Source organism: Oncorhynchus keta, chromosome 25, assembly GCF_023373465.1.
Source record: "Oncorhynchus keta strain PuntledgeMale-10-30-2019 chromosome 25, Oket_V2, whole genome shotgun sequence".
In the NCBI taxonomy this organism is placed as follows: domain Eukaryota; kingdom Metazoa; phylum Chordata; class Actinopteri; order Salmoniformes; family Salmonidae; genus Oncorhynchus; species Oncorhynchus keta.
This window is the reverse complement of record NC_068445.1, coordinates 32,940,497-32,962,912: the sequence shown is the minus strand read 5'-3', so window position 1 is coordinate 32,962,912 and position 22,416 is coordinate 32,940,497. Positions and strand designations below refer to the sequence as shown.

The 22,416-nt window shown below is 42.0% G+C and overlaps 1 pseudogene; it reads left to right on the top strand.

Annotated features, from left to right (window-relative positions):
* LOC118357951 (F-box/LRR-repeat protein 17-like) overlaps positions 1–19,571 on the top strand; it is a 650,863-nt pseudogene extending 631,292 nt beyond the window's left edge.
* The last annotated feature ends 2,845 nt before the right edge of the window (positions 19,572–22,416 follow it).

The following is a 22,416-nucleotide window of genomic DNA, read 5'->3' as shown; positions in this document are numbered from 1 at the left end:
TGTTTCAATCCTGCCCACATACCCACAGCTGGCAGCACACAAGTAATCATCAATTCTGAGCACAGCTGCACACGACTGATCATAATGCCCACGGTCATTTTGGGATAACTTCAGATATCCCTATGGGGCTGGTTAAGGGCAACCAGTAAATTACACAATGTACATGGGACAATATGTAACATTTCCAAATGCTCTAAATTTCAATGACTTAAAAAGCGCAAACCAACTATAAATTGTAGAAATGTATGTTGTGTACAAATATTGAAAGCATTTCATGAGGACTAAAAGGTGAGCAAAATTAAAATATTGTCTAATTTACATGGTGTAATTCTTTCACGGCTCAAACTAGCACCGGAGATAGGCTATCCAAAGCCAAATCAATTTTGCCAGGTTATAAGCTAATTGGCTAAATAATTTGACTAACTCTTCCCACCTGCGAACACACACTAAAGACACCACATCAAACCTCAAAAGCAAAACACATTTGAATTATGTCAGGGTCGCTAGCATTTCTAATGAACAAATCTAAAGCCCTTTAAAAAGGACGGGTCCTTTAAAGGTATGGGGTTTGGGCATCCTTGTGTTGATTCTTGGGGCACTGGGGCAGTTAAAGGGGCTGTGTGCTGGGCTGTAACTCCAACACAATAGCCCTGTTGTCACTTTCCTTATGGAATTCCTCATTTCCCTGATCAGTTCCTGCTAGCCTCCGGAGAGCTTTGTGTGTCCGTGCATATGTGTTCCCCGTGATTGTGTGTGTGTGTGTGTGTGTGTGTGTGTGTGTGTGTGTGTGTGTGTGTGTGTGTGTGTGTGTGTGTGTGTGTGTGTGTGTGTGTGATCATGTGTTCTCTCTGTGTGCGTGTGTCAGTGTGTGTGTGATCATGTGTTTGTGTGTCAGTGTGTCAGTGTGTGTGTGTGTGTGTGTGATCATGTGTTTTCTCTGTGTGCGTGTGTCAGTGTGTGTGTGATCATGTGTTTCTCTCTGTGTGTCAGTGTGTGTGTGTGTGTGTGTGTGTGATCGTGTGTTTCTCTCTGTGTGCGTGTGTCAGTGTGTGTGTGTGTGTGTGTGTGTGTGTGTGTGTGTGTGTGTGTGTGTGTGTGTGTGTGTGTGTGTGTGTGTGTGTGTGTGTGTGTGTGTTTCTCTCTGTGTGCGTGTTTCAGTGTGTGTGTGTGTCCGTGTGATTGTGTCCCTTGTCAAATCAAATAAAATCAAATGCATTGGTCACATACACGTGTTAAGCAGATGTATTTGTGAGTGTAGCGAAATGCTTGTGCTTCTAGCTCTGACAGTACAGTAATATCTAACAGTTTCACAACATATACCCAAAATACACATAAATCTAAGTAAGGAACGTACTAAGAATATATACATATATGTCAGAACAGCATTGGACTAAGATACAGTGGTATAGAATACAGTGTATACATATGAGATGTGTGATGCAATATTTAATAAAACAATTAAAGTGACTAAGACACCATAGAATAGTGTAGAGTACAGTTTACATATGAGTTGAGTAATGCAAGATACGGAGACATTAAAGTGGCTAATGTTTAATTTCTTTGAAGTGGCCAGTGATTCCTAATCAATGTCTATAGGCAGCCGCCTCTGATGTGCAAGTGATGGCTGTTTAGCAAGTCTGATGGCCTTGAGATATATGTTTTTCAGCCTCTCGGTCCCAGCTTTAATGCACCTGTACTGATCTCCTTATGGATGATAGTGGGGCGAACAGGCAGTGGCTCAGGTGGTTGATGTTCTTGATGATCTTTATCACTCAAAATAAATTGTATTTGTCACATGTGCCCACAACACCACAGTGAATTGCTTAGTCTGTGTAGCCATTTGATTAATTGTTCAAGGTCACATGTGCTCAATACAACACCTTACAGTGAAATGCTTAGTCTGTGTAGCCATTTGATTAAAATGTTCAGGGGTCACATGTGCTCAATACAACACCTTACAGTGAAATGCTTAGTCGGTGTAGCCATTTGATTAACTATTCAGGGTCTTATAGCCTGGGGGTAGAAGCTGTTTAGAAGTCACTTGACCAGACTCTGCAGTCTAGTACCGTTTGCTGTGCGATAGCAGAGAAAACAGTCGATGACCAGGTTAGCTGGAGTCTTTGACAATTTTAGGCCTTCTCTGACACCGCTGGTATGGAGGTCCTGGATGGCAGGAAGCTTGGACCCAGTGATGTACTGGGCCGCATGTCACTACCCTCTGTAGTGCCTTGCGGTCTGTAGTGCATTGCGTCAGGATGCCAAATCTGGATGACAAATCTTTTCCAGTCTCCTGAAGGGGGGAATAGGTTTTGTCGTGCCCTCTTCACGACTGTCTTGGTGTGCTTGGACCATGTTAGTTTGTTGGTGATGTGGATGCTGCGGAACTTGAAGCTCTCAACCTGCTCGACTACAGTCCCGTCGATGAGAATGTGTAATGCTTTTTCGGTTCTCCTTTCCTGTGCCCACATTAATCTCCTTTGTCTTGATCATACTGAGGGAGAAGTTGTGTCCCTGCCCAGGTCTTTGATCTCCTCCCTATGGGCTGCCCCTCATCGCTGTAGGTGATCAGGCCTACCACCTCCCTATGACATCGGCTGCTGTTGTTGTCCAAGAGGGCGGGAGTTTTCCCCAGTAATGAGCATCCTGGGCAGTCCGCACCACCCATTCGAAAGACCACACTACCCTCTGGCGAGGTTTTTGATTGTGGGTGGAGCAGTTACCGTACCAGGTGATGACAGGATGCTCTCAATTGTGCATCTGTAAAGTTTGTGAGGGTTTTAGGTGACAAGACAACTGTCTTCAGCCTCCTGAGATTGAAGGGGGCTGTTGCACCTTTTTCACCACACTGTCTGTGTGGTTGGACCATTTCAGTTTGTCATTGATGTAAGCCGGGGAACTTGAAGCTTTCCACCTCCACTGCAGTTCAATCAATGTGGATAGGGGTGCTCCTCTGCTGTTTCTTGAAGTCCATGATAATCTCCTCAGCTTTGTTAACATTGGAGTGAGAGGTTATTTTCCTGGCACCACACTCGCAGAGCCCTCACCTCCTCCCGATAGGCTGTCTCATCATTTTGGTAATCAAGCCTACTACTGTTTTGTCGTCTGCAAACTTAATGATTGAGTTGGTGGTGTGTTTGGCCACGCAGTCATGGATGAACAGGGGTACAGTAGGGGGCTGAGCACACACCCTTGTGGGGCCCCAGTGATGAGGATCAGCGAAGAGGAGATGTTGTTTCCTACATTCACCACTTTGGGGCGACCAGTCTGGAAGTCCAGGACCCAGCTTGCACAGACCTTCAGACCTCGAGCTTGATGATGAACTTGGAGGGTACTATGGTGTTGAAGGTTGAGCTACAGTCAATGAACAGCATTCTTACATCGGTATGCCTCTTGTACAGATGGGACAGGGGCTGTGTGTGGTGGTGGCATCGTCTGTGGATCCATTGGGGCAGTAGGCAAATTTAATTGGTCTAGGGTGGCAGGTAAGGAGGTGATATGATCCTTGACTAGTCTCAAAGCACTTCATGATTACTGTGGTGAGTGCTATGGGGCTATAGTCATTTAGTTGAATTACCTTTGCTTTCTTAGGTACAGCAACAATGGTGGCCATCTTGAAGCATGCAGGAACAACAGACGGGATAAGAGATTGAATATATCTGTAAACACACCACCCAGCTGGTCTGCGCTTGCTCTGAGGATGTGGCTATGGATGCAATTTGGGCTGGCAGCTTTGCGAGGGATAACACTCTTAAATGTCTTACTCCAAGTCGGCCACAGAGAAGGAGGCCCACAGTCCTTGATAGCGGGCCACGTCGGTGGCACTGTATTATTGTCAAAGCGAGTGAAGAAGGTGTTCAGCCTGTTTGGAAGTAAGATGTCTGTGTCCGCAACGTGGCTAGTTTTCCTTTTATAATCCGTGGTTGTCTGTAGACCATGCCACATCGTCTCGTGTTTGAGCCTTTGAAATGGGACTGAACTTTGTCCCTATACTGACGTTTAGCCTTCTTGATTGCTTTGCCGAGGAATAACTACACTGTTTGTATTCTTCCATATTCCCAGTCTTTTGCCCTGGTTAAATGCTGTGGTTCGCGCGAATGCTCCCATCTATCCACGGTTTCTGTTTGGGGTAGGTTTTAATAGTCACAGTGGGTACAACATCTCCTATGCACTTCCTGATAAACTCATTCAACGTATCGTTATATTTGTCAATATTATGTTCTGAAGCTACTCTGAACATATCCCAGTCTGCGTGATCAAAACAATCTTGATGCTTGGATTCCGATTGGTCAAATCAGCGTTGAATAGTCCTCACCCCGGGTGCTTCCTGTTTGAATGTCTAGGAGTGGATATATATATATATATCCATTCTCGGTCAACAGTTATGTTAGGTTGACAGTACTCTATCTCTCTCTATAATCAACGGGTCTGTTAGGTTGACAGTACTCTCTCTAGTCAACAGGTCTTTTAGGTTAACAGTACTCTCTCTCTCTCTTTCTCGAGTCAACAGGTGTTTTAGGTTAATAACAGTACCCTCTCTCTTTATTCAACAGGTCTGTTAGGTTGACAGTCGTCTCTCTCTCTTTCGCTCTCTCTCACACTCTCTCACTAGTCAACAGGTCTGCTAGGTTGAAAGTACTCTCTCTCTCTCTCTCTCTCTCTCGTCAACAGGTCTGTTAGATTGACAGTACTCTGGCCCATGCAAGTCTAAGTGGAAAACTAATGCACACTGGCTCTTGTCATCCTTTTCCAATCAGGATGGGTTTTTCCTGACCGTTTCGTAACCCACCTCTACAGAGGCGCATCAAAATTAGATTTTCAAGAGCTAATGAGAGTTTCAAGAGCTGTGATATGTTTAGAATACGTGACTACTGTCCCTATTGTATTGATGTAAGGACTGTAGCTGTGTTCGAATACCCATATTAACATACTGTATACTAAGCAATGAGTATGTACTACATACCTATATGATATTAGTTCATTTTAGTATACTGTAAACAAATAATATACTTTTAGTTGAGCATACTAGCTATTTGCCGGTCTTACGGAAGTTGATGCTGTTGCTATGCAGCCTCTTGCTAGCTTGTTAGCATAACAAATGATTTGACATTTTACAACCGGGTGTGTTCTTAAATTCAATCTGGAGTGCCAGAGTGCGCTCGTAAATTCAGTGTGTTGTCTGATTGTCCTTTATTAAATTCAGAGTGTTTCGCTCATGGAGCGCAAACTGAATGCACAGGCTGAGGAGTAGGGATGATTTGAGCGTTCTGACCGTACAACCACAGTCAAGAACCCAAGCTAACGTTGGCTAGCTTTCTAGCTACTTCCATACACAAATGAGACCAGTCTGACCATCTTACTCGCCCTAGTAGAGCTGGTTAGGAAGTTGTCATGTTATCAATTTAATTACGCCAATGTTTATTGACACCGGCCACATTCAACGGGTCTTGAGCGCTCGTAAATTCATTATTCTGTGCTCTGGTACACTCAAACGAGAGTGCTCTGAAATCGGAGTAGATAACCAGAGTGAATTTACGAAAGGACCCATAATGTCCATTGAGAATGCACAATGATTCTACCATTTAGCTAAGCTAAGAATGACGGGGAATATTCAAGTCAATAAACGTTGGGTAGTTAGTTAATATACTGGCAAGTTGAATGTATAAGTAGCTAACTAATGTTAGGTAGCTAGCTAACAACATACCGGTATATACTCCTGTAATGATACACTATGTGGTTTGTAAGGACAGCGTAGCTAACAAATTGTTAACAAATATAACGTGAGGTAACTCATTTGAAATGTTCTTACTTCATTACATTGATCAACATTTTCTTAACGTTTGTCATACATTTGTATCCGCTCTCGTTGTACCTTGACTGCATATTTTCCTCCATTTTCTTCAAATCTGGAAATTATGTGAAGCCACGCCGATTTCTTAAAGAAATGCATTATGAGCCCTAAAGTACGGAAATAGTGTCCTCTGCGTGTCTACTTCAAATTCGGCAAATTTAGACTTTTGGCATACTAAGCATATCCATACTATGACCAATAAGCATACTATATACTCAGTTCACGTCACAAATAGTACAGTTAGTGGGGTTAGTATGAGAATTTGAACACAGCTTGTATGTTTCCTTTTCCCAATGCACATCGTCATGTTTCTTCTGGTTAGATATTTCGTCATATAGATGCTTATTTATGGCCAGAAAGGCAGTACATTTGTGACGATCGGCTCGATTCGGTCTTATGTAGAAAGATTTGAACAGTAGAGACACAGAGCTAGAGATGGTATACAGTGGTTTGCAAAAGTATTTACCCTCTTGGCATTTTCCTATTTTGTTGCCTTACTACCTGGAACTAAAATGTATTTTTATGGGGTTTGCATCGCTTGAATTACACAACATGCCAACCACTTTGAATATACAACATATTTTTGTATGTTGTGAAACAAACAAGAGATAAGACAAAAAAGAAAGAAAACTGGAGCGTGCATATCTATTCAGTCGCCAGAACGTCAATACTTTGTAGAGCCATCTTTTGCAGCAATTACAGCTGCAAGTCTCTTGCGGTATGTCTCTATAAACTTGCCACATCTAGCCACTGGGATTTTGCCCATTCCTCAAGACAAAACTAGCCCAGCTCCTTCAATTTGGATGGGTTCCACTGGTGTACAGCAATCTTTAAGTCATACCACAGATTCTGAATTGAATTGAGGTCTGGGCTTTGATTAGGCCAATCCAATACATTTAAACACTTCCCCTTAAACCACACAAGTGTTGATTTAGTAGTATGTTTAGGGTCATTGTCCTGCTTGAAGGTGAACCTCTGTCCCAGTCTCAATCTCTGGAAGACTGAAACAGGTTTCACTCAAAAATTGCCCTGTATTTAGCGCCATACATCCATCATTCCTTCAATTCTGACCAGTTTCCCAGTCCCTGCCGATGAAAAACATCCCCACAGCATGATGCTGCCATCACCATGCATCACTGTGGGGATGGTGTTCTGAGGGTAATGAGAGGTGTTGGGTTTGTGCCAGACATACAGCCAAATACATTTAAACTCAGTTTTAAACAATTCCTGACATTGAATCAGAGTAAAAATGTTCCTGTATAGGTCAGTTAGGATGAACACTTTATTTTAAGAATGTGAAATGTCAGAATAAGAGTGGAGATCATTATTTATTTCATAACATTCCCAGTGGGGTCAGAAGATTACATACACTGAATTAGTATTTGGTAGCATTGCCATTAAATTGTTGGGTCAAACGTTTCAGGTAGCCTTACACAAGCTTCCCACAATAAGTTGAGAGAATCGGGGCCCAATCCTCTTGACAGAGCTTTCATGTAATGGAGTCAGGTTTGTAGGCCTCCTTGCTCACACATGCTTTTTCAGTTCTGCCCACAAATTTAAAATGGGATTGAGGTCAGGGCTTTGTGATGGTCACTCCAATACCTTGACTTTGTTGTACTAAAGCCATTTTGCCACAACTTTGGAAGTATGCTTGGGGTTGTTGTCCAGTTGGAAGAACCATTTGCGACCAAGCTTTAACTGATTGATGTCTTGAGATGTTTCTTCAATATGTCCACATACTTTTCCTGCCTCATAATGCCATCTATTTTGTGAAGTGCACCAGTCTCTCCTGCAGCAAAACACCCCCACAAAATGACGCTGCCACCCCCGTAATTCATGGTTGGGATGGTGTTCTTTGGCTTGCGAGCTTCCCCCTTTTCCCTCCAATCATAACGATGGTCACTATGGCCCAACAGTTCTATTTATCTTTCATCAGACAAGAGGAAATTGCTCCAAAAAGTACGATATTTGTCCCCATGTGCAGTTGCACACTGTAGTCTGGCTTTTTCTGGCGGTTTTGGAGCAGTGGCTTCTTCCTTGCTGAGTGGCCTTTCAGACTATGTCGATATTGGACTTGTTTCGCTGTGGATATAGATACTGTTGTACCTGTTTCCTCCAGCATCTTCACAGGGTCCTTTGCTGTTGTTCTGGGGTTGATTTGCAGTTTTTGAAACAAAGTACGGTAATCTCTAGGCAACAGAGCGCATCTAATTCCTGAGCTGTATGACGCCTGCATGGTCCCATGGTGTTTATACATGCGTACTATTGTTTGTACAGATGAACATGGTACCTTCAGGAATTTGGAAATTGCTCCCAAGGATGAACCAGACTTGTGGAGGTCTCCATTTTTTTCCTGAGGTCTTGGCTGATTTCTTTTGATTTTCCCATGGTGTCAAGCAAAGAGGCACTGATTTTGAAGGTAGGCCTTCAAATACATCCACAGGTACACCTCCAATTGACTCAAATTATGTTAATTAGCCTATCAGAAGCCATGACATAATTTTCGGGAAATTTCCTACTTGTAGATGTCCTAACCGACTTGTTAAAACGATAGTTTGTTAACAAGAAATTTGTGGAGTGGTTGAAAAACGAGTTTTAATAACTCCAACCTAAGTGTATGTAAACTTCCGACTTCAACTGTTCAGCTGACCAGAGAACCTCCTTCCATATGTTTGGGGAGTCTCCCGCATGCCTTTTTGTGAACACCAAACGTGTTTGCTTATTTGTTTCTTTAAGCAATGGCTTTTTTCTGGCCACTCTTCCATTAAGCCCAGCTCCGTGGAGTGTACGACTTAAAGTTTGGACAGATACTCCAATCTCCATTGTGCAGCTTTGCAGCTCCTTCAGGGTTATCTTTGGCCTCGTTGTTGCCTCCCAGATTAATGCCCTCCTTGCCTGGTTCGTGAGTCTTGTTGGGCGGCCATCTCTTGGAAGGTTTGTTGTGGTGCCGTATTCTTTCAATTTTTAAATAATGGACTTAATATATATGCCATTTAGCAGACGCTTTTATCCAAAGCGACTTACAGTCATGTGTGCATACATTCTACGTATGGGTGGTCCCGGGAATCGAACCCACTACCCTGGCGTTACAAGCGCCATGCTCTACCAACTGTGCTGGTGTTCCGTGGGATGTTCAAAGTTTTGGATGTGGCCTTTCAGAGCAGGTGTATATATACTGAGACCATGTGACACTTAGATAGCACACAGGTGGACTTTATTGAACTAATTATGTGACTAGGAAAAACACCAAGGGGGGTGAATACTTTTGTAAAGCACTGTATCATACACTACAATTGTGGAACAGTGTGGAAAGTAATTATGCTTTTAAAGTGAATCAACGTCTGAAAATGGAAACAACTGTTGTGAAAATGGCACCTTGAATATCTTGGTGCACCTACAGGAGAGCACTTCTTTGTTTCCACCCATTCTGCACGTCACAACAAAAATATTTCAAAAGTTGCCTGTTAACTTTGCCAAAATATTTCAAACTACTTTTTGTAATACAACTTTAGGTATTTTTAAACGTTAATAATCGATCAAATTGAAGACGGGTCTATCTGTGTTCAATACAGGAAGACAACAAACCAAGCTACTTTTCAAGTCTTGCGCAACTCTCAACAGTGTTACGCAGTTCCTAGATGGCCGTACTTCTTCATTGCACAAATGAATAACCTCAACCAAATTCCAAAGACTTGTGAAGCGGTTGGAACTGTGGAAGCAGTAGGAACTGAAAACAAGTTTCCCAATGAGAACTCACTGAACAGACAGAGACCTACACAAAAAAAAACATCTGAACGGTTAGTCCTCTGGGTTTTGCCCGCTACAGTTCTGTTATACTCACAGACATAATTCAAACAGTTTTAGAAACTTCAGAGTGTTTTCTATCAAATTCTACTAATAATATGCATATCTTATATTATTGGCATGAGTAGCAGGAAGTTGAAATTGGGCACCCTATTTATCCAAAAGTGAAAATGCTGCCCCCTATACCTTAACTTCTTGCGTCGAGCCAACCCGGATCCGGGATCATGACTACAGCTCATTACCATAACGCAACGTTAACTATTCATGAAAATCGCAAATGAAATGAAATCAATATGCTAGCTCTCAAGCTTAGCCTTTTGTTAACAACACTGTCATCTCAGATTTTCAAAAATATGCTTCTCAACCATAGCAAACTAGCATTTAGCATTAAGCATTAGCAGGCAACATTTTCACAAAACCAGCAAAAACATTCAATAAATAATTTACCTTTGAAGAATTTTGGATGTTTCCAATGAGGAGACTCTCAGTTAGATAGCAAATGTTCAGTTTTCCTGAAAGATTATTTGTGCAGGAGAAATTGTTCCATTTTCTGTGTCATGTTTGGCTACCAAAAAAAAACGAAAATTCATTCATCCAAACGCCAAACTTTCTTCCACATTAACTCCATAATATCGACTGAAACATGGTAAACATTGTTTAGAATCAATCCTCAAGGTGTTTTTCACATATCTCTTCATGATATATCATTCCTGGAAGTCTCCTCTCTGTCTCAATCACATGGATGAATGCGAGCAGCTTGGAGATTACGCAACAACTTCAACAAAGGACACCGGGCGGACCCCTGGTAAATGTAGTCTCTTATGGCCAATCTTCCAATGATATGCCTACAAATACGTCACAATGCTGCAGACAACTTGGAGAAATGATAGAAAGGGCAGGCTAATTCGTGAAAAACAGAGCGTCAAAAATCCTGCTCATTTCCTGTTTGAAGTTTCATCTTGGTTTCGCCTGTTGCATCAGTTCTGGGGCACTCACAGATAATATCTTTGCAGTTTTGGAAACGTCAGAGTGTTTTCTTTCCAAAGCTGCCAATTATATGCATAGTCAAGCATCTTTTCGTGACAAAATATTGCGCTTAAAACGGGCACGTTTTTTTATCCAATAATGACATACCGCCCCCATAGGTTGAAGAGGTTAAGAAGTTAACAGTGAGTACGGTAGTGTACTAAACTACGAAATATTTCAAGACGAAAGGCTGGTTTATACTATGTCTATCTACATGTCTGTAGACAGTGACATCACAAGCATTCTATTGTCATCCAACATCAATCTTGTCATAATGAAAAACTATAAACACAAAAATGGCATGTTGCGTTACAGCAGCCTTGTGGTCCAAAATAGCATAACTGGTTTATTTTAACACCAATAAACCAATCTGTTTAGATGTCAATCTTGCAAGCCAGGCAACTAAAGTAAACTTTCTAAAAAATGTTTTGGTTCATTTCTAGCTAGGGTCAATTTGTATTCGTTCTTACAGGAAAATAAACTCACAGCAATATCATTATTTACGAGTTAATGGCGAGCTAATTATAGGAAAATAGCTTACGGTTGTGAGTGTGATGAAATAATAGCAGGGCATTCTACTGGAGAATTTTAGAACTTGGACACTGTCTCGTTGACCTACCGTTATATCCTAATTTGACTTTGGTGCAGGTCATGCTGTTCTTCACATTACCATCTCTGGGAAACACACACAATATAAAAATAAAATCTCAGTTCATTTGTCACATGCACAGGATACAGAAGGTCTAAACGGTAGAGTGAAATGGTTACTGGCACAGTGGAATCTTTTGTTTTGACATGTACTGTTGCTAGCTAGGTAAATAGCTAAACAATGAACCATATACCAACTAATAACGTTACTACCCTGCATAAATCTGCAGGTAGCTAAAGCTAACCAACTAGCAAGGTGCAATGTTAGCTAGCTAACATTAGGCTGTAACTAGTAATACAAATGGCTCTGAGAACCAAATAATATTACTACACAGATCATACATGTAACTTTAGCTATTGAGCCAGCCAGCTAATGTTAGCTAGCTAGCTAACAGAATGCTTTAACTTGCAATGAAAATTACCTTCTGACAAAATTAGAAACTTATAGAATCTGGAAATGTAGCTAGCTAGACTCTCTTACCTGTATACATGGATGAACGCTTCTCCCTCTATGTCACAGAAGCCATGGTTGCCCTTGGTTTAAAGATGTAATCTGGACACAGGTGTTTTATACAAGAGCCTTCTTCTGTGTGTTCTCTTTTCAACTCCCTCCACATTATTTGCAATCAAAAGCCAGAACATTCTCCATTTCCTTAGCTATTATACTCCGCTTCCACCAGACATTCCACTGATATCAAAACGTAGTCCTCCAGAAAGTGGAGAGCATTAGCAACACTTACAGTGCATTCGGAAAGAATTCAGACACCTTGACTTTCTCCACATTTTGTTACATTACAGCCTTATTCTAAAATGGATTAAATATTTTTTCCCTCATTAATCTACACACAATACCCCATAATGACAAAGCAAAAACAATTTGTTAGATTTTTTGCTAATTTATAAAGGAACAAAAACTGAAATATCACATTTACATAAGTATTCAGACCGTTTACGCAGTACTTTGTTGAAGCACCTTTGGCAGCACAAGCACCTTTGACACTACAAGCTTGGCACCGACCCGTAGCACTCACATCTGTAGCCACGAGGTGCTTTGAAAGGCTGGTAATGGCTTACATCAACACTGCTATCCCAGAAACCCTAGGCCCACGCCACTTTGCATACCGCCCCAACAGATGTACAAATGACGCAATCTCTATTGCATTCCACACTGCCCTCGCCACCTGACAAAAGGAACATATACGTGAGAATGCTATTCATTGACTACAGCTCAGCGCTCAATACCATAGTGCCCATAAAGCTCCTCACTAAGCTAAGGACCCTGGGACTAATCACCTCCCTCTGCAATGGATCCTGGACTTCCTGACGGGCCACCCTCAGGTGGTAAGGGTAGGTACCAACACATCTGCCATGCTGATACTCAACACGGGGCCACTCAGGGGACCATGCTCAGTCCCCTCCTGTAATCCCTGTTCACCCATGACTGCATGCCAAGCAAGACTCCAACACCATCATTACCAACAGTGGTAGGCCTGTTCACTGGCAACAATGAGACTATTGGGGAGGTCAGAGACCTGGCAGTGTAGTGCCAGGATAACAACATCTCCCTCAACGTGATCAAGACAAAAGAGATAATTGTGAACTAAAGGAAAAGGAAGGCCGAGCACACCCCCATCCTCATCGACGGGGCTGTAGTGGAGCAGGTTGAGAGCTTAAAGTTCCTTGGTGTCCACACACCAAGACAGTTGTGAAGAGTGCACGACAACACCTTTTCCCCCTCAGGAGACTGAAAAGATTTGTCATGGGATCTCAGATCTTCAGAAAGTTCTACAGCTGCATCATCGAGAGCATTCTGACTAGTTGCATCACCACCTGGTATGGCAACTGATTGGCCTCAGACCGCAAGGCACTACAGAGGGTAGTAAGTACGTTCCAATACATCCCTGGGGCCAAGCTTCTTGCCATCCAGAACCTCTATACCAGGTGGTGTCAGAGGAAGGCCCTAAAAATTGCCAAAGACTCCAGCTAAACTAGTCATAGACTGTCTCTCTGCTACCGCACGGCAAGCGGTACCGGAGCACCAAGTCTAGGTCCACAAGCCTTCTTTACAGCTTCTACCTCCAAGCCATAAGACTCTTAAACAGCTGATCAAATGGCTACCCGGACTATTTGCATTGTTGGTTAAGGGCTTGTAAGTAAGCCATTTATCCATTTAAGTGAGTTGGCCATTATTATACGATGTTCTCTCAGAGTGTGTGTGTATGTAGTGTTTTACTTCTGAACATACAGTATGAAACATTGCGAGGAAAAATGCTGTTGTGTTCAGCCATGCTAAAGCCATCTATTTTTCTAGGCAAGTCTATGGCCTCTTGGGTCCTGACATGCCTTATTCCCTGTGTAGATAACAAACCAGGCGTGCTGGGAGAAATTGGGGGCTGCCCTGAACACATTCCCTGGGTGTCCCTTTGTCACACATGATGGAGTGAAGGGTTTACTTACATAGCTGCTTCTACGCTTTGCTGACCCACAGAGCTTTACCTCTGTCTCTGTCACTGAGGCTGGCACTCACACTGATGCTGTACAGGTCTGTCTGTCTGTCTGTCTGTCTGTCTGTCTGTCTGTCTGTCTGTCTGTCTGTCTGTCTGTCTGTCTGTCTGTCTGTCTGTCTGTCTGTCTGCGCATGCGTGGGAGTGAGGGATGGCGAGACGTTGCTCAGCAGTGTGATCTGGTGACGAGGACCAGACCTGGACTACAGGTGCTACAGATTTACAAGCAGAGTATATCATGAATATATGATCTGCTTGTGAAATGACCACTTATTTTCATAGCATGTGCCATTCACAACCATGTCGCTCCTCTCCTTTCTCTCCCTCCATGCTTCTCCTCCCTTCTCTTGTCAGAGCCAGAAAAGTATCTACCACCAGTCTGTCCAGTCAATCGTTTAGAAACGTTACAACTGCAGCTTTTCCTGCAGGCACTTTTAAGGCCACTATAAATCCATCCTGTTTAAATCCTGCCTGTTTAAACGGGATTTTACTAAGATATCTGGTGCACCGCATTCTTCAGGTGCTTAAAAGGCCCTTTTAAATAATTTACCCCCAAATGTATTTAATGGGTGAGTGATGCACTATGTGGATGGAAGTGGACAGAGGCTTTATTGTTGACCGTGTTGGTATTTTTCTATGTTAACAAAGAGAGCACAATGAACAGTACAAATGGAAGGATGTTTTGAGTTGCAGTCCATTTCGGATCTGGTAAATGCAAACTCCATTTGTCTTCATCTAAAACCCATTTTTTCCTTCTGGATATCTGCTCTGTTCAACTACACTGAGGTGACTCTATTTTTAAACCCATTCGGGGAACATGGTGTCCCATGTGTTCTGTGTTCTCTATGGTTTAATGGAGTCTTAGGGAGCATACTCTATGCCAGGTATTATTTTTCTGCTTTCTTTATCCATCATAATTTATCCTCACCTATTTCTCTGAGACTCTTGCAGTGCCCTCTTTGTCCTTCTGCCCTGAAATGCATCTTTTGTTTGTGTATCAGATAATGGATTTACGATCCCCTCTCTCCCAGGGATGTCATGGTGCCACCGTGCACCACTCCAGTGTTTGTCATCCTTAAGAGGTGTTTTGGTGGTGTGGTTAATTGCCTGGTGTTGGCGGTGAATGTCTATTTTACATGGTGTCGTATGTGAGAGCAGCTCTTAAACCCCTGGCAGTTAAAGGAGAGCAGCAACACAGCAGTCCCTGAAAGGCCTAGGTCACCTTTACTACCGGCGAATCACTGCAAGCCTGAATGATTGCTGTGCAACGCCAAGGAGCAGCTTACACACACACACACACACACACACACACACACACACACACACACACACACACACACACACACACACACACACACACACACACACACACACACACACACACACACACACACACACACACACACACACACACACACACACACACACACACACACAAACAGAGAGCGATGCACAGATATACAGAAAATTACAGGCCTCTCTCATCTTTTTAAGTGGGAGAACTTGCACAATTGGTGGCTGACTAAGTACTTTTTTGCCCCACTGTACTGTATAGGACATGGTGTCTGAGGAATGTTCATTCAGGAAAAAGGATTGGACTGTATTTTCAATTGACATGGAAATGGTTTTCCCAGTATTTTCTCTCAGTGGGTTAGCTTCAGTTTCTGTTACTGATTGAGAGTTGTATCTCAGTCCAAATTAAAGATGGGGGGGTTGATAGGGAATCAAATAGGACTGACTGTCCTTTCTCTTCTCTTCTTTTAATAGGGAATCGAATAAGACTGTCTGTCCTTTCTCTTCTCTTCTGTTAATAGGGAATTGAATAAGACTGTCTGTCCTTTCGCTTCTCTTCTGTTAATAGGGAATCGAATAAGACTGTCTGTCCTTTCGCTTCTCTTCTGTTAATAGGGAATCGAATAAGACTGACTGCCCTTTCTCTTCTCTTCTGTTAATAGGGAATCGAATAAGACTGTCTGTCCTTTCGCTTCTCTTCTGTTAATAGGGAATCGAATAAGACTGTCTGTCCTTTCGCTTCTCTTCTGTTAATAGGGAATCGAATAAGACTGACTGTCCTTTCTCTTCTCTTCTGTTAATAGGGAATCGAATAAGACTGTCTGTCCTTTCTCTTCTCTTCTGTTAATAGGGAATTGAATAAGACTGTCTGTCCTTTCGCTTCTCTTCTGTTAATAGGGAATCGAATAAGACTGTCTGTCCTTTCTATTCTCTTCTGTTAATAGGGAATCGAATAAGACTGACTGTCCCTTCTCTTCTCTTCTGTTAATAGGGAATCGAATAAGACTGACTGTCCTTTCTCTTCTCTTCTATTAATAGGGAATCGAATAAGACTGTCTGTCCTTTCTCTTCTCTTCTGTTAATAGGGAATCGAATAAGACTGACTGTCCTTTCTCTTCTCTTCTGTTAATAGGGAATCGAATAAGACTGTCTGTCCTTTCTCTTCTCTTCTGTTAATAGGGAATCGAATAAGACTGTCTGTCCTTTCTCTTCTCTTCTGTTAATAGGGAATCGAATAAGACTGACTGTCCTTTTTACTTCTCTTCTCTACTCTACTCTGACAAACTCACATTGTCATGTCAGACAACATTAAGATCCCCTCAGATCCACATGAACTGCATCTTTGAAATTAAACTGGGGGAAAATATCCTAAGTATAGGTCTGACTCCAGATACGTGTGGCTGCCATCCCAGATCTGCGTGTAAGGTGAAACGCACCATCCTATTGCAATATCCTCTATCATATTATGGCACTGGACAGTATCATATGGGTCTCTTTCAAACTCTCAGACAGAGTAGGAAGTAGTATATGAGGGCTTTACAGCATGTCTGGCTTACAATACAACGTGTGTGTGTGTGTGTGTGTGTGTGTGTGTGTGTGTGTGTGTGTGTCTGTCTGTCTGTCTGTCTGTCTGTCTGTCTGTCTGTCTGTCTGTCTGTCTGTCTGTCTGTCTGTCTGTCTGTCTGTCTGTCTGTCTGTCTGTCTGTCTGTCTGTCTGTCTGTCTGTCTGTCTGTCTGTCTGTCTGTCTGTCTGTCTGTCTGTCTGTCTGTCTGTCTGTCTGTCTGTCTGTCTGTCTGTCTGTCTGTCTGTCTGTCTGTCTGTCTGTCTGTGAGCAAATACCAAGAAGGTGTGGTGATGTCATCATGTCTTATTCAGGAGGGTATACAGATGGAGAGAGGGTATGGAAGAGTGAATAACTCAGGGTTGTACAGGGGATTGGATATATTTGCTTTGGAAAATACAGGTATGACCCATCCTCTACAATTTGCTAGAGGACATCCTGTGTAAAGCTCATGTCCACATCATTGCTGGCAGGATCTCAAAACCTCCGATGGAAATAGGCCTAAAAGTAAAAAGTATACATTTAAATAAATATAATGAGTTAACATATTTAATTTATATTTTTTCAGTATATTTATTGGTCTTGACTAACAGGACACAAGGCTTCAAATAATAATAAAAAAAAACAATAATCTGCATAGAACCACATAGGTCATTTAAATACTGTCACACACACACATCAAACAGTGGTAGTGTTGAGGCTCAAACTGTTTCAGTGTTGCAGCAACTAGCAATTAGCGGATGATTCAGAGCTTTGATTGGGAGCCATTTTGTGTCAAGCGTGTTTACTCTTGTGCACAGCACTGCACTACATTAACACTAATGATGGTAATGGCCTCCCATCACATTGACAGGCCCATTTTTTAGATCCCTCTTAATTGTAATTAAGGCCTGATTAACGGGTTTGGTGGGGGAAGAGTTTTATTCTCCTCAGTACAATATACCATAATATGTTATGAAAGCAATCAAGGGGCTGTCACTTAGTTCTCTAATGAGTCTCTACTACACATAACAAACTTCACTTTTCCCTTTGCTATTCTTTTTCTAGACCAGCAGGGAGTCAAAACCAGGCCGTGAGTTTCACAATTCCACAGCTGGTTCAGTTTTAGCTGGTAGTAAATTGGTTGATGAATGTCTAGGGTTGCTTCCGGTAACTTTCCCCAAATTCCCAGGTATTCCAGAAATCTTGGTTGGAAGATTACAGTTTTCCAGTTTATTCCCTCCTTTGCCCAGGAATCTTCCAAACAAGATTTCTGTAAAACCTGGGAATTTTGGTAGTCACTGGATATTGGCAAACCTATGAATGTCATTGACGCTCCAGTCCAGAGATTCCACTCACCTGGTTACCCAGGTATGAATCAGTCCCTGGTTAGAAGGGAAGAATGAAAACCAGCAGTCCTACAGACCTCAAGTCACTGATCACTGCTCTCAGTGACTGAAGACCACAGCTTTGTTATTCGTTCAAACGTAAGTCTTTCTCTCACGTTCTTTCTCTCTCTCTCCCTTTTCAGACAAACTTGTGTGTGAGTGTGTGAGCGCATTTCTTCACATGGAAGTCTGTGTGCTCACACATATTTCCTCTGGACAGTGTCCTGATGCCAAAGTGTGACAGCAGCATGGTGTGCTCTGGCCTGGGTGGGTTGTGGTTAACACCTCACCCATGTGGACCCCAGGGCCCTCCTAGGCCTGCTCACTGTCAGCCTGGCTCAGCCTAGTTGTGACACCACCCTGCATGATGGAACCACTGGGAAGGTACCTGACTGCTTGTTTTATTCCCCTATCCCATAGAGCATGAAAAAGAGGACTAATTAGAAGTCACTTGCCTGTCTTCTGTCTCTACGCCCACTCCCTTTTAGTCTCTCTTTTTCTTTTCTTTTTCTGGAAACTCTCTCTGTCTCTATCCTTCTCTCTCTCTCTCTCTCTCTCTGATAACTCTTATTTTACCTCTCCATATCTTTCTCTCTCTTCCTCTCATTCTCCCATGCGGATCATTTAGACAAAGATATGCTCTGGTGTTTTACCACCAGACACTAAAGCCTAAGGTGGACTGGGCTGTCAGGCCCTCAACCTACTCCTTGGCAGCTCCCTCCCTCCCCGCCCCTCACACTGATAGTGTGTTCCATGTTAACAGTCCCATTGTTGACAAGTCTGTCTTAAAGGTGTGCTAAGCTTTGCTTCAGCAGTACATACACAATCAAGGCTCGACCCTAACAGAACAGACACCAAAACAAATGTTGTTTGACTAACGGCAGTCGTGGCCTCTATTTTGCCACAGTCGTCGATAACCAGTGGTCAGTCTCATTAAAAGTCAAAGTCATGTATTGTGCCTTTAATGCGTCTTGTGTTTTGCTGTTGTGTTTGCAGGTGAATGAGGAGACGGTGGAAAGGCTGGTGGTTCAGTACCCTCACATCGTGTTCAGTGTGCAGGACTGCAAAAGAACCCTGGAGAGAGCCTATCAGATGGGCTGGAACCCTAACACATCCACCGCCTTATAGCCACCGCTGGAATACACTCACGCACGCATGCACACACACGCACTCTCACTCACTCTCACTCACTCACTCTCACTCACTCACTCACACTCACACTGACACTCACACTGACACTCACACTCACACTCACACACTCACACTCACACTCACACTCACACTCACACTCACACTCACACCCACTCACACACCCACTCACACACACTCTCACACACACACATATGCTCATTCGCATACATGTGCCCACACACTGATAAAGGCGGTGTGCACAGTCAAAGTGGAAACACATACCACATGATCATTTTTTTAGAAATGTTGTGATTCCATTTTGCCTCACTGATAACTCCCAGACAAATCATACTGTACATCAGTGTCAAGTGTTGTGCTTGTGTATCAAATAAACACAATGCTCTACTTTTGTCCAGAGACCTAGAGTATGTGGCAGCCCTATGGCTCTTGTCAAACATAGCGCTACACTACCTGGTGATAGGGTGTCGCCTGAGGTTTGAGTTCTGCTGTGCTGGGAGTTTTGTGGGACTTACATTTCCCCCAACACCAATCTGGATGCAATACCAGGCTTGAAAACACGGAGCACATTGAGCAGCGACTGAAAACAAGTAAACATGGTTCTCAACAAGTAATTATTCTCTGGTCTCGTTGACCTTTGGGTTTACATGTTTTGACCTCACCTTTCTGTTGGAAATTAAATACAGTATTAAGTGTGTCATGTGTTTGTAGGGACCTGAGGTTTCTCTGACCAGGAAAAACTCCAGGTCCACGATATAGGCTTTAAGATAGGATATAGGCTAGTCTGTAAGATAATAAATAGGCTAGTCTTTAATATAGGATATAGGCTAGTCTATAAGATAAGATACAGGCTAGTCTATAAAACAAGATATAGTTTTCTCTATAAAATCAGATATATGTAGGCTAGTCTATAAGATCAGATACAGGCTAGTCTATAAAATAAGATATAGTTTTTTCTCTAACATCAGATATGCATAGGCTAGTCTATAAGATCAGATACAGGCTAGTCTATAAGATAAGATATACAGTGCCTTGCAAAATATTAATCCACCTTGGTGTTTTTCCTATTTTATTGAATTACAAATTGTAATTTAAATGAATATTTATTTGGATTTAATTTAATAGAAATACAAAAAATGTAAAACTGAAAAGTTGTGCGTGCATTTATATTCAACCCCTCTGCTACGGAGCCCCTAAATAAGATCTGGTGCAACCAATTACCTTCAGAAATCACATAATGAGTTACATATATATAAATAAAGTCCACCTGTGTGCTAACTAAGTGTCACATTATCTGAGCATATATACACCTGCTCTGAAAGGCCACAGATTCTGCAACACCACTAAGCAAGGGGCACCACCAAGCAAGCGGCACCATGAACAACAAGGAACTCTCCAAACAGGTCATGGACAAAGTTGTGGAGAAGTACATATCAGGGTTGAGTTATAAAAAAATATCCGAAACTTTGAACATCCCACGGAGCACAATTAAATCCATTATTAAAAATGTTAAAGAATATGGCACGACAACAAACCTTCCAAGGGATGGCCGTCCACCAAAACTCACGGACCAGGAAAGGAGGGCATTAATCAGAGAGGCAGCAAAGAGACAAAAAAACTGACGGAGCTGCTAAGCTCCACAGCGGAGATTGGAGAATCTGTCCATGGGGCCACTTTACGTTGTACAATCCACAGAGCTGAGCTTTATGGAAGAGTGGTCAGAAAAAAGCCATTGCTTAAAGAAAAAAATAAGCAAACACATTTTGTGTTCGCCAAAAGGCATGTGGGAGACTCACCAAACATATTAAAGAAGGTACTCTGGTCAGATGAGACTAAAATTTAGCTTTTCGGCCATCAAGGAAAACACTATGTCTGGCACAAACCCAAGACCTCGCATCACCCCGAGAACACATCCCCACAGTGAAGCATGGTGATGACAGTATGATGCTGTGGGGATGTTTTTCATTGTCAGGGACTGGGAAACTGGTCAGAATTGAAGGAATGATGGATGGCGCTAAATACAGGGAAATTCTTGAGTGAAACCTGTTTCAGTCTTCCAGAGATTGGGGACTGGGACGGAGGATCACCTTCAAGCTGGACAAAGACCCAGAGCATACTACTAAAGCAACACTCGAGTGGTTTAATGGGAATATTTAAATGCCTTGGAATGGCCTCGTCAAAGCCCAGACCTCAAAAAAAAAATACAAAATCTATTTTAATATCAGGTTGTAAGGCAACAAAATCGGAAAAATGATTTTGCAAGCCACTGTAGTTGTGTCTCTAATATAAGATATATGCTAGTCTATAAGATAATATATAGGCTAGTCTATAAAATAAGATATGGTCTACAAGGTAAGATATAGTCTATAATAAAATATATAGTCTAGTCTATAAGATATACTCTGTCAATAAGATAAGATATAGGCTAGTGTATGAGATATAGTTTTGTATCTAAGATAAGATATATGCTGGTCTATAAGATATATGCTGGTGTATAAGATAAGAATTGTCTGTAAGATAATATATAGGCTAGTCTATGTAAAAATATATCTATAAGATAATCATAGTTTATAAAAATGTTTTTGCTAGTCTATAAGACAAGATATAGGCTAGTCTATAAGACAAGATATAGGCTAGTCTATAAGACAAGATATAGGCTAGTCTATAAGACAAGATATAGGCTAGCAAAGCTGTCATCAAGGCAAACTTCACTGCAATTTAGAAAATAGTCAAAATAAAGTAAAACCCTTGAATGAGTAGGTGTGTCCAAAAGTTTCACTGGTACTGTAGGTTAGTCTAGTCTATAAAATAAAATATAGTCTAGTCTATAAGAAAAGATATAGTCAAGCCTTTAAGATAAGATATAGGCTAGTCTATAAGATATAGGCCAGTCAATATTTGCCCAGCATTTTTCCTGATCAACTCACATGGTCAGGTAAAACTTGTGGCTTACCTATTATATTATAATAGTCCCAGTAGGGAACAAAGCCCATTCTGATGGACTAAGGCTGTGACTCCCTGATACAATGGTACACTTCAGAGATTCAAGGCCACATTCATTCAAGCTACACAATGGGAGTTCTGCTAGGAAATATTGTTTTCATTACAAATCTAAATATCTTTTTGTTTCATCTAGTAAATGTCTTATGCACACAGTTGATGGACATGTGTGTGGCGCAGGAGCGAATCATTTTCATGCAGTGTTGTATGTTGGT